Raw genomic sequence first — 13145 nt, forward strand, 5'->3', positions numbered from 1 at the left:
TCCTAGGTATCAATATATATGTTCAAGAGAAATAAAAACATGTGTCTACACAAACTGTACACAGATGTTCATGTGTGCATGCATGTTCAGTTGCTTAGTCATATTTGACTCTTTTGAGACCCCATGGACTCCTCTACCCATGGGACTTTCCAAGCAAGAATACTGGAATGAGTTGTTAGTTCCTCCTCCAGGGGATCTGCCCTGCCCAGGGAGCAAACCTGCGTCTCTTAAGTCGACTGCATTGGCAGGCAATTTCTTTACCAACGAGCCACCTCAGAAGCCCCCACAGACGTTCATAGCAGCTTTATTTATAAGAGCTAAAAAGGGGAAACAAGCCAAATATCCATCAACTGGTGAATGGATGAATAAAATGCAGGGGGCACCAGTGGTAACATGTCTTATGGCAGAAAAAAAAGAGGAACTAAAGAGCCTCTTGATGAAGGTGAAAGAGGAGAGTGAAAAAGCTGGCTTAAAGCTCAACATTCAAAAAAAGAAGGTCATGGCATCTGGTCCCATCACTTCATGGCAAATAGATGGGGAAACAATGGAAACAGTGATAGACTTTATTTTCTTGGGCTCCAAAATCACTGTGGAAGGTGACTGCAGCCATGAAATTAAAGTTTCATTCTTCCTTGGAAGAAAAGCTATGACAAACCTAGACAGCATATCAAAAAGTAGAGACATTACTTTGCCAACAAAGGTCCGTCTAGTCAAAGCTATGGTTTTTCCAGTAGTCATGTATGGATGTGAGAGCTGGACCAGAAAGAAGGCTGAGCACCAAAGCATTGATGCTTTTGAACTGTGGTGTTGGAGAAGACACTTGAGAGTTCCTTGGACTGCAAAGAGATCAAACCAGTCAATCCTAAAGGACATCAACCCTGAATATTCATTGGAAGGACTGATGCTGAAGCTAAAGCTCCAATACCTTGGCCACCCGATGCAAACAGCTAACTCATTAGCAAAGACCCTGATGCTGGAAAAGACTGAAGGCAGGAGGAGAAGGGGAGAACAGAGGAGGAGATGGTTGGAAGGTATCGCTGACTCAATGGATATGAGTTTGAGCAAACTCTGGGAGATGGTGAAGGACAGGCAAGCCTGGTGTCCTGTGGTTCACGGGGTTGCAAAGAGTCAGACCCAACTGAGCAACTGAAGGACAACAACTAGTGGTAAAGAACCCGCCTACCAACGCAGGAGATGAAAGAGATGCTGACCAATCCCTGGGTGGGGAAGATCCCCTGGAGAAGGCCATGGCAAACCACTCCAGTATACTTGCCTAGAGAATCCCATTGATAGAGAAGCCTGGTGGGTTATGGGACATAGGGTGGCACTGAAGCAACTTAGCAAGAACACACACATATAAGGAATATTTTTCTGCAGTAAAGGAATTAAGTTCCAATACATGCTAGCACAAGAACAAACTTTTAAAACATTATACTTGGTGAAAGAAGCTACTCAAGAAAGACCACACATTGTATCATGGCATTTATATCAAATATTGCAAACAAACCTATAGAGACAAAAAGCAGACTAGTAATTGCCTCGGACTGGGAGGCCCTTCTGAATAGAGAGTGACTGCTAACTGATACAGGGTTTTTCTTAGAGGTGATGAAACTATTCTAAAATTAGACTGTGATGATGGATGCACAATCCTGGGGGTATATGAAAAACCACTGAATTTCACACTTTAAATAAGCAAATTTTATAATATGTGAATTATAGTTTAGAAAAGTTATTTTTAAAAAAGAACCGAAGCTCATCTAGACACACTGCACGCAAATTCTGGGGCTTCCGCAAAGGGTTGGCAGCAGAGGCCGTGCAAGGTGGGGGTAGGAAGGGTTTGGGAACTTGCCAGGGAAAGCGGCCATAATTTCTCAATTAGGAAAGAACGGTTTCCTAATTGCCTAGAGAATCGCGGAGAGCCCCCTCCCTCCCTTGCTCCCTCCCTCCCTCCTCCCAATCGAAAGCCATCAAGAGTCTGCAGAGAAAACTGGACCAGAAAAGTCGCCAGGTCCCGGTTGCACTCACCACCGGGCAATAGCTGCAGTCTGGAACCGGAAGCGGTTGCGCCACGTTTGTTATGGGAAAAGCGAGGTCTGAAAGGAAGTCACCAGAACCATCTTTACTTAGGGCAGAGAAGAAAAGGGAAAGGCAATTACGGGCATCTTGACTGAGGGCATTGGCCCTGTCGATGATGCGTTCCTGGAATTAGTAGTTTGTTCAATTTCTAGAGGTTTATTGATCAATGTGCTTGAAAGTGAAAGTCGCTCAGTGGTTTCCGACTCTTTGCGACCCCATGGACTATACAGTCCGTGGAATTCTCCAGGCCAGAATACTGAGGTGGATAGCCTTTCCCTTCTCTAGGGGATCCTCCCAACCCAGGGATCAAACCCGATTTCCCGCATTGCAGGGGGATTCTTTACCAGCTGAGCTATAAGGGAAGCCCAAGAATACTGGAGTGGGTAGCCTATCCCTTTTCCAGCGAATCTTCCCGACCCAGGAATCAAACTGAGGTCTTCTGCAATGCAGGCAAGTTTTTCACCAAATGAGCTATCAGGGAAAACTGGTGTGCTTGGTGGACAGGAAATGGCATAGGAAAAATGTTTTAAATGTTTAAAAACCTGAATATCTATGTTAAAAAAAAAAGTGGTGTGAAATTAATAAAAAGAATGTTAATATTTCAACACGTTGCATTCAGGTAGCAGTACACAACTGCCAGAATTGCAGGATCGTGCAAAAGACAAACGAGAGTTATTGTTCCATTCCATTATCTCCTTGAAAGCATTCTGTGCACTCACAGCCTCCTATAGATACCTGCACTGGGATTTGTTGTGTAGCAGCAAAGTCGTGTCCAACTTTTGAGACCCCATGGACTGTAGCTCACCAGGCTCCTTTGTCCATGGGATTTCCCAGGAAAGAATCCTGGAGTGGGTTGCCATTTCCTTCTCCAGGGTATCTTCCTGACCCAGGGATTGAACCCAAGTGGCAGGAGGATTCTTTCCCCTGTATGTTGGGATCAGTTCAGTTCAGTTGCTCAGTCGTGTCCAACTCCTTGCGACCCCATGAATCACAGCACACCAGGCCTCCCTGTCCATCACCAACTCCCGGAGTTCACTCAAACTCATGTCCATCGAGTCAGTGATGCCATCCAGCCATCTCATTCTCTGTCGTCCCCGTCTCCTCCCACCCCCAATCACTCCCAGCATCAGAGTCTTTTCCAGTGAGTCAACTCATCGCATGAGGTGCCCAAAGTATTGGAGTTTCAGCATTAGCATCAGTCCTTCCAATGAACACCCAGGATTGATCTCCTTTAGAATGGACTGGTTGGATCTCCTTGCAGTCCAAGGGACTCTCAAGAGTCTTCTCCAGCACCACAGTTCAAAAGCATCAATTCTTTGGCAATCAGCTTTCTTCACTGTCCAACTCTCATATCCATACATGACCACGGGAAAAACCATAGCCTTGACTAGACGGACCTTGGTTGGCAAAGAAATGTCTCTGCTTTTTAATATACTATCTAGGTTGGTCATAACTTTCCTTCCAAGGAGTAAGCGTCTTTTAATTTCATGGCTGCAATCAGCATCTGCAGTGATTTTGGAGCCCAAAAAAAATAAAGTCTGACTCTGTTTCCACTGTTTTTCCATCTATTTCCCATGAAGTGATGGGACCAGATGCCATGATCTTTGTTTTCTGAATGTTGAGCTTCAAGCCAACCTTTTCACTCTCCTCTTTCACTTTCATCAAGAGGCTTTTGAGTTCCTCTTCACTTTCTGCCATAAGGGTGGTGTCATCTGCATATCTGAGGTTATTGATATTTCTCCCAGCAATCTTGATTCCAGCTTGTGCTTCTTCCAGCCCAGCATTCCTCATGATGTACTCTGTTGGGATAGAACCCTGTAAATTAGGAGTCCTACACTTGTGAAAAATTTAAATAACAGTATCTAATCACTGTCAGATACCTTGAGCTGACCACAAGTAAGCTGGCTGATGTAGTGACCTTTTGAAGGCAAATTTAAAGATACAATTAGAAGTAAAACTAATTGTGAACTTTCCTTCACATTCAGACAAATCTAACACAGCAACTATAAATTTTATTTTTACTTCCAGCTTTGTACTTTGATAATCAGTGTACAATTTTGATTTTCACATTTTTCTGTGTAATATAGCTCATAAAAACCACTCTTCCAAAGTAGTATGATAGAGTGTGATTAGAGAAAACCTGGAATGCTCAAACCCCTTCATGAATATGTATGTACCCTTAACTTAAAAATTCCTTAATTCCTCCCCTCTCCATTTTAGAAATGATAAACTCAAATATAATTGAATGAAATTAATTATCTGATTATGCAACCATTAAAAATGATTTTAAAAATAACAAAAGGAAATTCTGAATCATGCACTGCATTGTCATTTTTCATGTCTCTTTAGTCTCCTTTAACCTCTGTTTCTCTGTACACAGATGTTTGTACATCTTCTTTGTATTCTTGGCATTGACTTTTTTTAATTTATTTTTTGACTGTGCTGGGTCTTCATCGCTGCATGTGGACTTTCTCTAGTTGTGGAGATCGGGAGCTACTCTTTAGTTGCAATGTACAGGCTTCTCACTGTGGAGACTTCTCTTGTTGCACAGCACAGACTCTAAGCATGCTGGCTTCAGTAGCTGCAGTTTGCTGTCTCTAGAGTGTAGGCTCCGGAGAAGGCAATGGCACCCCACTCCAGTACTCTTGTCTGGAAAATCCCATGGACGAAGGAGCCTGGTAGGCTGCAGTCCATGGGGTCGCTAAGAGTCGGATACGACTGAGCAACTTCACTTTCACTTTTCACTTGCATGCATTGGAGAAGGAAATGGCAACCCACTCCAGTGTTCTTGCCTGGAGAATCCCAGGGACTGCGGAGCCTGGTGGCTGCCGTCTACGGGGTTGCACAGTCAGACACGACTGAAGCAACTTAGCAGCAGCAGAGTGTAGGCTCAGTAGTTGTGGCCCAAGTGCTTAGTCTTCTCTACATTGTAACGTGGACTCTTAACCACTGGATCACCCGAGAAGCCCAGCATTGACATTTTTGAAGAGTACAGGTCAGGTCAATTGTGTTGTACACTGTCCCTCAATCTGAGTTTGTCTGATGCTGCCACCCTGTTCTCAATGGTGCTGAACATTGCTGATCACGCCCATCCTCTGGAAAGTCCTTGTCTCTGAGTTCCCCTGATAACCCCTTCTCCCAGTTTTCCTCTTTCCTCTCTCAATCATCTAAATCTCCTTTACAAACTCTTTCTCTTCAGTGGAACCTCTCTCAGGGTTCTTGAATCTCCTTTTTTCTCTCCTGTGCAGATGACTCGCAAACCTCTAAGCCAGTCTTGTTCTGAGATTCAAGTTAACATTTTCTCCAGCACCTTTATCTCAACCTCCAACACCTCCCAAACAACCTGCTTTTGTTAACCGAACATTGGATTTGTCTTTTGGTGGGTATCAAACCAAAAGATACAACCAAGCCAAAAATAAGAAGGAAGGATTGATTACTTTCACTGAATTAGGAGAACACCTGGCTGCTGCTGCTGCTGCTAAGTCACTTCAGTCGTGTCCGACTCTGTGCGATCCCATAGATGGCAGCCCACCAGGCTCCCCCATCCCTGGGATTCTCCAGGCAAGAACACTGGAGTGGGTTGCCATTTCCTTCTCCAATGCATGAAAGTGAAAATTGAAAGTGAAGTCGCTCAGTCGTGTCTGACTCGTAGCGACCCCATGGACTGCAGCCTACCAGGCTCCTCTATCCATGGAATTTTCCAGGCAAGAGTACCGGAGTGGGGTGCCATTGCCTTCTCCAGGAGAATACCTGGGGCCTTTCCCAAAGTAGTGTCTCCCTGAACAGCAAAATTAAGGAATTTTTAGGTTAAGGGTACATAAGTATTCATGAAGGGGTTTGAGCAGAGGAGAATTCAACATAGAATTGAGGAGAAGGTCCCAAGTTGCTTTTTTAAAAAATATTTATTTATTCAGCTGCCCCAGGTCTTAGTTGCAGCATGTGGGACCTAGTTCCCTGCTCAGAGATGGAACCTGGGCCCCTTGCACTGGGAGCACAGAGTCTTAGCCACTGGATCACCAGGAAGTCCCCCAAATTTTCATTGATTGTGACATCAGGAAGGTCAGTAAAAAGCAATATCTTCATCCATTAGTTTCCAATAGATCTGGTGGTTGAGTGCTGGGGCAGAGAGGTAAATTCTGCAAAATAGCTCAAGGAATTTGCTTTAGGTTAATTTTTAACATTGAAACAGATCTAAGGGTCTTTACAACAGATTTATTATCTTTGTTATTGTTACCTTTCTTGACTGGTAATAATCATTTGTTCCTGCATTCTGTTGTCCCCTTAAGATCATTAATTTTTGAGGCTTGTTCAAGGGTAAGCTTTCATCCAGACTTAGATCACAAAATGGCTTAAGCCAAAAGTGGCTTTTCTTGTGTTAAGAAAGCCCTGTTCGGGTACCGTAACCCACTCCAGTGTTCTTGCCTGGAGAATCCCATGGACGGAGGGGCCTGATGGGCTACAGTCTATGGGGTTGCAAAGAGTCAGACACAACTAAGCAACTAACACACACACACACACACCCTATCTGCTCATACTCCCACACCAGAGTCTCCTGTTTCAGTGAGTCAAACCATTTAGTTGCCAATGACAGAAAATTCTTCTCCTTCTTTGTCAACATGTTTCATATCCATCAGGAACCAAAGCATCTTGCAGATTCTTTCTCTTAAAGATCTTTTGACTAGATCTTAATTCTCTTCATTCTCACTGCAACTTTCTCAGTACAGCTCACCTGTATGGTGGTAGCGTTAGTCAGTCAGTCCTATCCTACTCTTTTTGATCCCGTGGACACTAGCCCACCAGACTCCTCAGTCCATGGAATTCTCCAGGCAAGAATACTGGAGTGGGTAGCCATTCCCTTCTCCAGGGGATTTTCCCAACCCAGGCATCAAACCCAGGTCTCCCGAATCACAGGCAGGTTCTTTACCATCTTAGTCACCAGGGAAGTATCCACTACTTGTATGACAGAAGTTTCCATCTCCCCTGAAGCTTGTTTTCTTTTTTGTTTTTTCTCTTTTTTGCTGTACTGCACAGCACAAGTCCTAACCACAGGACTGCCAGGGAATTCTCCAGATTTTTGCTTTTCTTTTTTAAACAATATCTATTTATTTCTGGCTGTGCTGGATCTTTGTTGCTACTCATGGGGTTTCTCTAGTTGTGGCAAGCAGGGGATATTCTCTAGTTGCGGTGTGTAGGCTTCTCATTGCAGTGGCTTCTGTTGTTGCAGAGCATGTTGCCCACTCTAGCAAGTGGGCTTACTTGTGGCAAGTAGTTGTGGCACTTAGGCTCAGTAGTTGTGGCGCAAAGGGCTTAGTTTGCCCTGTGGCACATGGGATCTTCTCCAACCAGGGATCAAACCTGTGCCCCTTGCATTGGCAGGCAGATTCTTCTTAACCACTGGACCAGGGAAGCCCAGAGTTTTCTTTTTAAAAGCCCACTTTTTTTCTTTTAATCACCTCACTCTCTTCCCCTCAGGCTAACACTCAAACTTCTTAACCAGACTTAGAGGATTCCTTACCTCCTGTTGGTGGTGGTGGTTTAGTCACTAAGTCATGTCCAACTCATTGCGACTCCATGGACTGTAGCCCACCAGCTCCTCTGTCCATGGGGTTTCCTAGCTAAGAAGTGGGTTGCCATTTCCTTCTCTAGGGGATCTTCTCGACCCAGGATTGAACTCAGGTCTCTTGCACTGCAGGTGGTCTCCTGCTTGGCTGCTGCTGCTGCTGCTAAGTCACTTCAGTCGTGTCCGACTCTGTGTGACCCCATAGATGGAAGCCCACCAGGCTCCCCCATCCCTGGGATTCTCCAGGCAAGAACACTGGAGTGGGTTGCCATTTCCTTCTCCAATGTGTGAAAGTGAAAAGTGAAAGTGAATTCGCTCAGTCGTGTCCGACCCTTAGCAACCCCACGGACTGCAGCCTCCCAGGCTCCTCCATCCATGGGATTTTCTAGGTGAGAGTACTGGAGTGGCTTGCCATTGCCTTCTCTGCTCCTGCTTGGCAGGTGGATTCTTTTCTGACTCAGCCATCTGGGAAGTCTTACCTCCCATTACTGTCCCCCAACCCTCAGCCTACACACTATTTTCTTTTCCTTAAATACTCTATGCTTGCTCTCTCTTGTTCGTCAGTCTCCAAGTCCTGTCTGACTTTTTGTGACTCCATGGACGCCACTCCTGCCTCTGAGCTTTTTATATCCATGCAGTTTCCTCCTTGGGAACACTCTTCTCTCCTTTTGTCTCTGTCACACTTCCGAGTTCAAAAGGAGAAAGGGGCGACAGAGGATGAGATGGCATCACCGACTCAATGGACATGAGTTTGAGCAAACTCCAGGAGATAGTGAAGAACCGGCAAACCTGGCATGCTGCAGTCCATGGGGTCACAAAGAGTCGGACATGATTTAGTGACTGAACAAAAGCAACAATGTTTCTGAGTTCAGCTTTAGGAAATTCTTTCAGGAAATCTTCTCTGACTTGTCAAATGTGAGTTTGTTATCCCTCTCAGGAAAGCCCACTTTCCTCCATTTACCCTCATGTTTCGCTCACTAGACTATAAGTGCCTTGAGGACAAGTGCAATACTACCGTGTCTATTTCATACTTTTGTCCAGACCGCCGCCTAATGACTCACATGTAAGTGCTCGAGAAAGTGCTGTTGTATACAGGAATAACTGAGTCTTTTCTGGGGTCTCCTCCATTCCCCTCCCCACACCACCCCCACTCAACCCTTACCTCCTCCAAGAAGTCTAAAAAACATGACTTCTCTCTGACCTTTTATCAGTAAAACAACACTTAGAGCCTCTTGTCACTGTCACTCTTTCCCTGAAAAACAAGTTTGTTTGGTTATAAGCGAACTCTTATTTATTGCTACTCTCTAGTTGCAGTGCTGGAGAATCCCAGGGACAGTGGAGCCTGGTCGGCTGCCATCTATGGGGTCGCACAGAGTCGGACACGACTGAAGCAACTTAGCAGCAGAGGCAGCAGCAGTTGCAGTGTGTAGGCTTCTCATTGCAGTGGTGGAGCACAGGCTGGGCACATGGGCTTCAGTAATTGTGGCACACAGGCTTAGTTGTTCCAAGGCATGTGGGATCTCAGTTCCCAGACAAGGATCAAACCCATGTCCCCTGCATCGGCAGATGTATTGTTTAATCTACTGCACCACCAAGGAAGTTCAAGATTCTAATGGGAGTGATTTCCTGGAGCAAATTTCTGAAGTCTGGAGTGACTTTCTTTGCCATATAGCATGGCTGAGGCCATCTTTTCTTATCACTTTCAGTTGGTCAGTGCACAGGAAATTAAAACTAATCAAAGTCATCATCAAAACAAAATAGTTACTAATTGAGACCTAAGGTCTACACAGGTAGCAAAATAATTTACTGCATTGCAAAAGGGCCAAAAGAGAAAGTTGTTTTGCCATTGACTGAATAATGACTGGGTAAATTGATTTATGTCACAGTCTGATGAAACTCTTATATTTCATAGTTGATTTTTCTGCCATCAGCTAAGCTACTTCAGCCAAATCTCTTTCAGCAGAAAGTCTTTCAAAGTAGAATAATATTATTTGCAATGACCTTATCTCTCCCTGTCATTCTGAACCTTGATCTAATAGTTCTTCCTTCTGGGGATTTAGCTTTAAGCTAGAGCTCATCTTGCCCTGGAGAAAGAAGAAAGGAAACCTTACTTCAAGGGTTAAGTAATTGATGAAATTCAAGGTATCTTACTGTTTTTCAGTCATGCAATGTTATAAAGCCATAACTAAGCAGTAAGTTGATAACCAAGAAAAGACTATCAGATAGATAATTCCCTGACTAGATTGGAAGATCCATAAAGGTGGAGGTATGGGTTTTATTTTCCAGTGAATACCCAGCACCAGACAATGTGTCACTCAGTACCTTTTTGGAAAGGTTATATAATGAACATAAACTTGGACCTTAAGATCTAAAAATCAATATTGGCACAATAATAGGCAAATGGTAAAGACTTTAAAAATACTGCTTGTTGGCCATTCCATGATACTAACAGAAAGCATCTATTTTTGGCACCTTGAGCCTATGAAAGCTTAGTGAATGACATGTGGTTTCATGATGAGGTGGACAGATATGACTGACCTAAGGCCTAGAGCGATAGGCACCTAAATGTGCAGTCAGGAGATGGCTTCAATCTTAACTCTCTTACTCATCAGTTCTATGACTGTAGCCATTAACCTCTATGAGCCTTAATTTTCCCATTTCTAAAAAGGGAACAATAAATGCTTTCCAGGACTATTAAAAAAAAAAACTGCTTGATAGGGTAACTGACTAGCTGATGGCCAACAATTCTAAATTCACTTTTCTCTCAAATTAATGGTTTGAGCAATACCAGTATAACCAAGCCAAGGTTCATGTGTGGAGCAAAAAGCCAAACTCTGAAAGTGAGTGTTTGTAGCAAATTAAGGGTTTATTTGCAGCACACAAAGCAAGCGAGTGAGAAATAAACCTCAGATCCACGCCATCTTAGTCTCTGAGTTGGGAATGTTTTAAGGGGAAGAAGACAGAAATTTATATTAATCGTAGTCTTGTGATATTTTTGAGACATTTCTTAATTGTAGTTTCAGGAGTCAGGATGTCTCTGATTTAAGATTCTCTGGCCAGGTCATCCGTAGCTTGGGGGTCTACGAGCTCATTTTGCCCTGGAGAAACAACCTGAGTTTGTACGTTAATGATTATGTCTATTATAGCAATTTTAGTACATTAATAATGTTAGTCACAATAGCGAGTTTAGTCATCTGACTCCGGTTGATTAGGATCAGTTGCCACAGGACTGAGGTCAGAAGGGACAAGAAAGGGAATGAGATCAGAGAAAATAAGCAAGGGAATAAAGTTGTGAATAGATTACTCATAGGCTTGGAAAGGGAACTTGTCTTTAGGGGGTCTCAGTCTTACCAGAATGAATGCTTTTCGTGTCAGCAGAAAACAAATGCAACTTGGAGAAACTGATATGTTTCTGAATACTAAGGAAATAATTTGACCCTTACACATTTATTGGAATGTAAGGCCTCAAGACTGCTGCTTCTTCTTTTTTTCCCCCCACATTGTGCAGTTTGTGGGATCTTAGTTACCTGACCGGGGATTGAAACTAGGTTCTTGGCAGTGAAAGCATTATGCCCTAACCACTGGACCCCAAGGAATTCCTGGTAAATGTGATGCCTCAGGTCTTATAAGGAACTACTTACAAGGCTTAGAAATCAGCAGATACAATATGGTAATGATTTGTATATGCTTAAATTCTGCCAAAGAATGATTAAAGGAAGTGAATACGTATTTTACTTGGAAACTTCAGAAAACATATAGTATATTCTAATTACTATTGCTGCAACAATAAATTACCCCTAAACTTAGAGGTGTAGGGAAGCAGAATTTGTCACTCCAAAACATGTCTCTGGCATATTAATTATTTTAATTGGTTATTTTCTAGAAAACAGTAGACTTGGGAAAACTCTGAAAACCAAGTAGGAGTTAACCCTTTTTAAAGAAATACTTAAGTCTAGAAACTCTTATCAATCGAAAAGGCACTGACTTAAATCTGCACAACAACCTTACCCTCATTTGCTGTGCTTTTCCTGTGACTTTCCATAACTGACTCACCTTACCTCAACACTCTCTTTAGTCTTTAGCTGAGGGTGGTATTTAAGGTGAAAGTTTGGGCTGTTTTGGTGAATTACTCAGTTTTCCTGGGTTTCCCCCATGTACACATTATTACACTTTTCTTTGATTTCCTCTTGTTATTCTGTCTCATGTCAGTTCAATTCTAGACCAGCCAGAAGAAAGAACCTAGAAAGAAAGAGGGACATGTCTTCCTCCCCTACAGAGGCTTATTATCCCTTAGGGTTCCCGTGGGCCAGTTATCTGGCGTGTGCTAAGTTGCTTCAGTTGTGTCTGACTCTTTGTGGCTCTGAGGACCATCGCTCACCAGGCTCCTCTGTCCATGGGATTCTCCAGGCAAGAATACTGGAGTGGGTTGCAGTGGAGTGATTAAACGCAATCGTGTCCATACTGACTTCTCCACAGAGTTGTGTGTGTATGCTCATAGCAAAGAACCAATCTTAGCTCAGTTTATTAAAAAAAAAAAAAAAACTGCCTGCAGGGCTTCCTTGGTGGCTCAGTGATAAAGAATCCATTTGCCATTACAGGAGACATGGGTTCGATCCCTGATCCAGGAAGATCCCACATGCTGCAGAACAACTAAGCTCATGTTCTACCACTATTGAGCCTGTGCTCTAAAGCCTGGGAGCCACAACTACTGTATCCCACACAGCTAGAGCCGGTATTCCACAATGAGAGAAGCCACCACAATGAGAAGCCCTTGCAGCGCGACTAGAGAGTAACCTTCAAAGCAACAAAGACCCAGCACAGACATAAATAAATAAACAAACAAACAAGATATATATATATATACACACATATATTTGTGTGTGTATATATATATAAAGAATCCAGATCTAACACCAAGAAGAATTTTTTAAAAAACTGCCTACAGGCTGGATTTTGCCCATAAACCCTGATTTGCTGGTCCCCGCTCTAGACACAATCCAAGAGACCAAGATAGAAGCTGCTACCTCTTTAAAGGCCTAGCCTGTGAAGTTGCACACTGTCCTTTCCACTGTATTCTATTAGAATACATAATCACTTATGGCTTGATTTCATTGTGGGAGGGGAATTACAGAAGGGTTTGAAGACTGCTAAAGGCAAGGATCATCTGAGGCTATCCTGAAGGCTGACCCACAAAAATGTCTGAGGATGAGACTTCCCAGGTGATCTAGTAGTTAAGACTTCACCCTGCCAATGCAGGGGGCACGAGTTTAATCTGTGGTCAGGGAGCTAAGATCTCACATGCTGCCATGGCATGGCCAAAAGATTTTTTAAAAAGTCCGTGGAGGACTTCCCTGGTGGTCCAGTGGATGAGAATCCACCTGCCAATGAAAGAGACACAGGTTTGGTCCCTGGTCTGGGAAGATTCCACAATGCCAGAACAACTGAGCCCATGTGCCACAACTACTGAGCCCATGACCGACAACCACTGAAGCCCATGTGTCTAGAACGT

The 13145-nt window shown here is 43.6% G+C and overlaps 1 protein-coding gene across 2 annotated transcripts in view; it reads right to left on the bottom strand.

The window, feature by feature from the left end:
* The window catches only part of SHLD1 (shieldin complex subunit 1), a 161161-nt gene that overhangs the window by 115663 nt on the left and 32353 nt on the right, over positions 1-13145 (bottom strand). The window contains exon 1 of one of the 2 annotated variants that reach the window (XM_055431990.2): positions 2026-2068. The exons of the other annotated variant lie outside the window; for it this stretch is intronic. The gene's annotated coding sequence lies outside the window, so the exon portion shown is untranslated. Of the gene's footprint in view, positions 1-2025; positions 2069-13145 lie in introns of those variants that run through there. 2 annotated transcript variants of the gene reach the window in all.

Source organism: Moschus berezovskii, chromosome 15 (assembly GCF_049115385.1).
Source record: "Moschus berezovskii isolate FMDL1 chromosome 15, NW_MosBer_1.0, whole genome shotgun sequence".
NCBI classification, from domain to species: Eukaryota; Metazoa; Chordata; class Mammalia; order Artiodactyla; family Moschidae; genus Moschus; species Moschus berezovskii.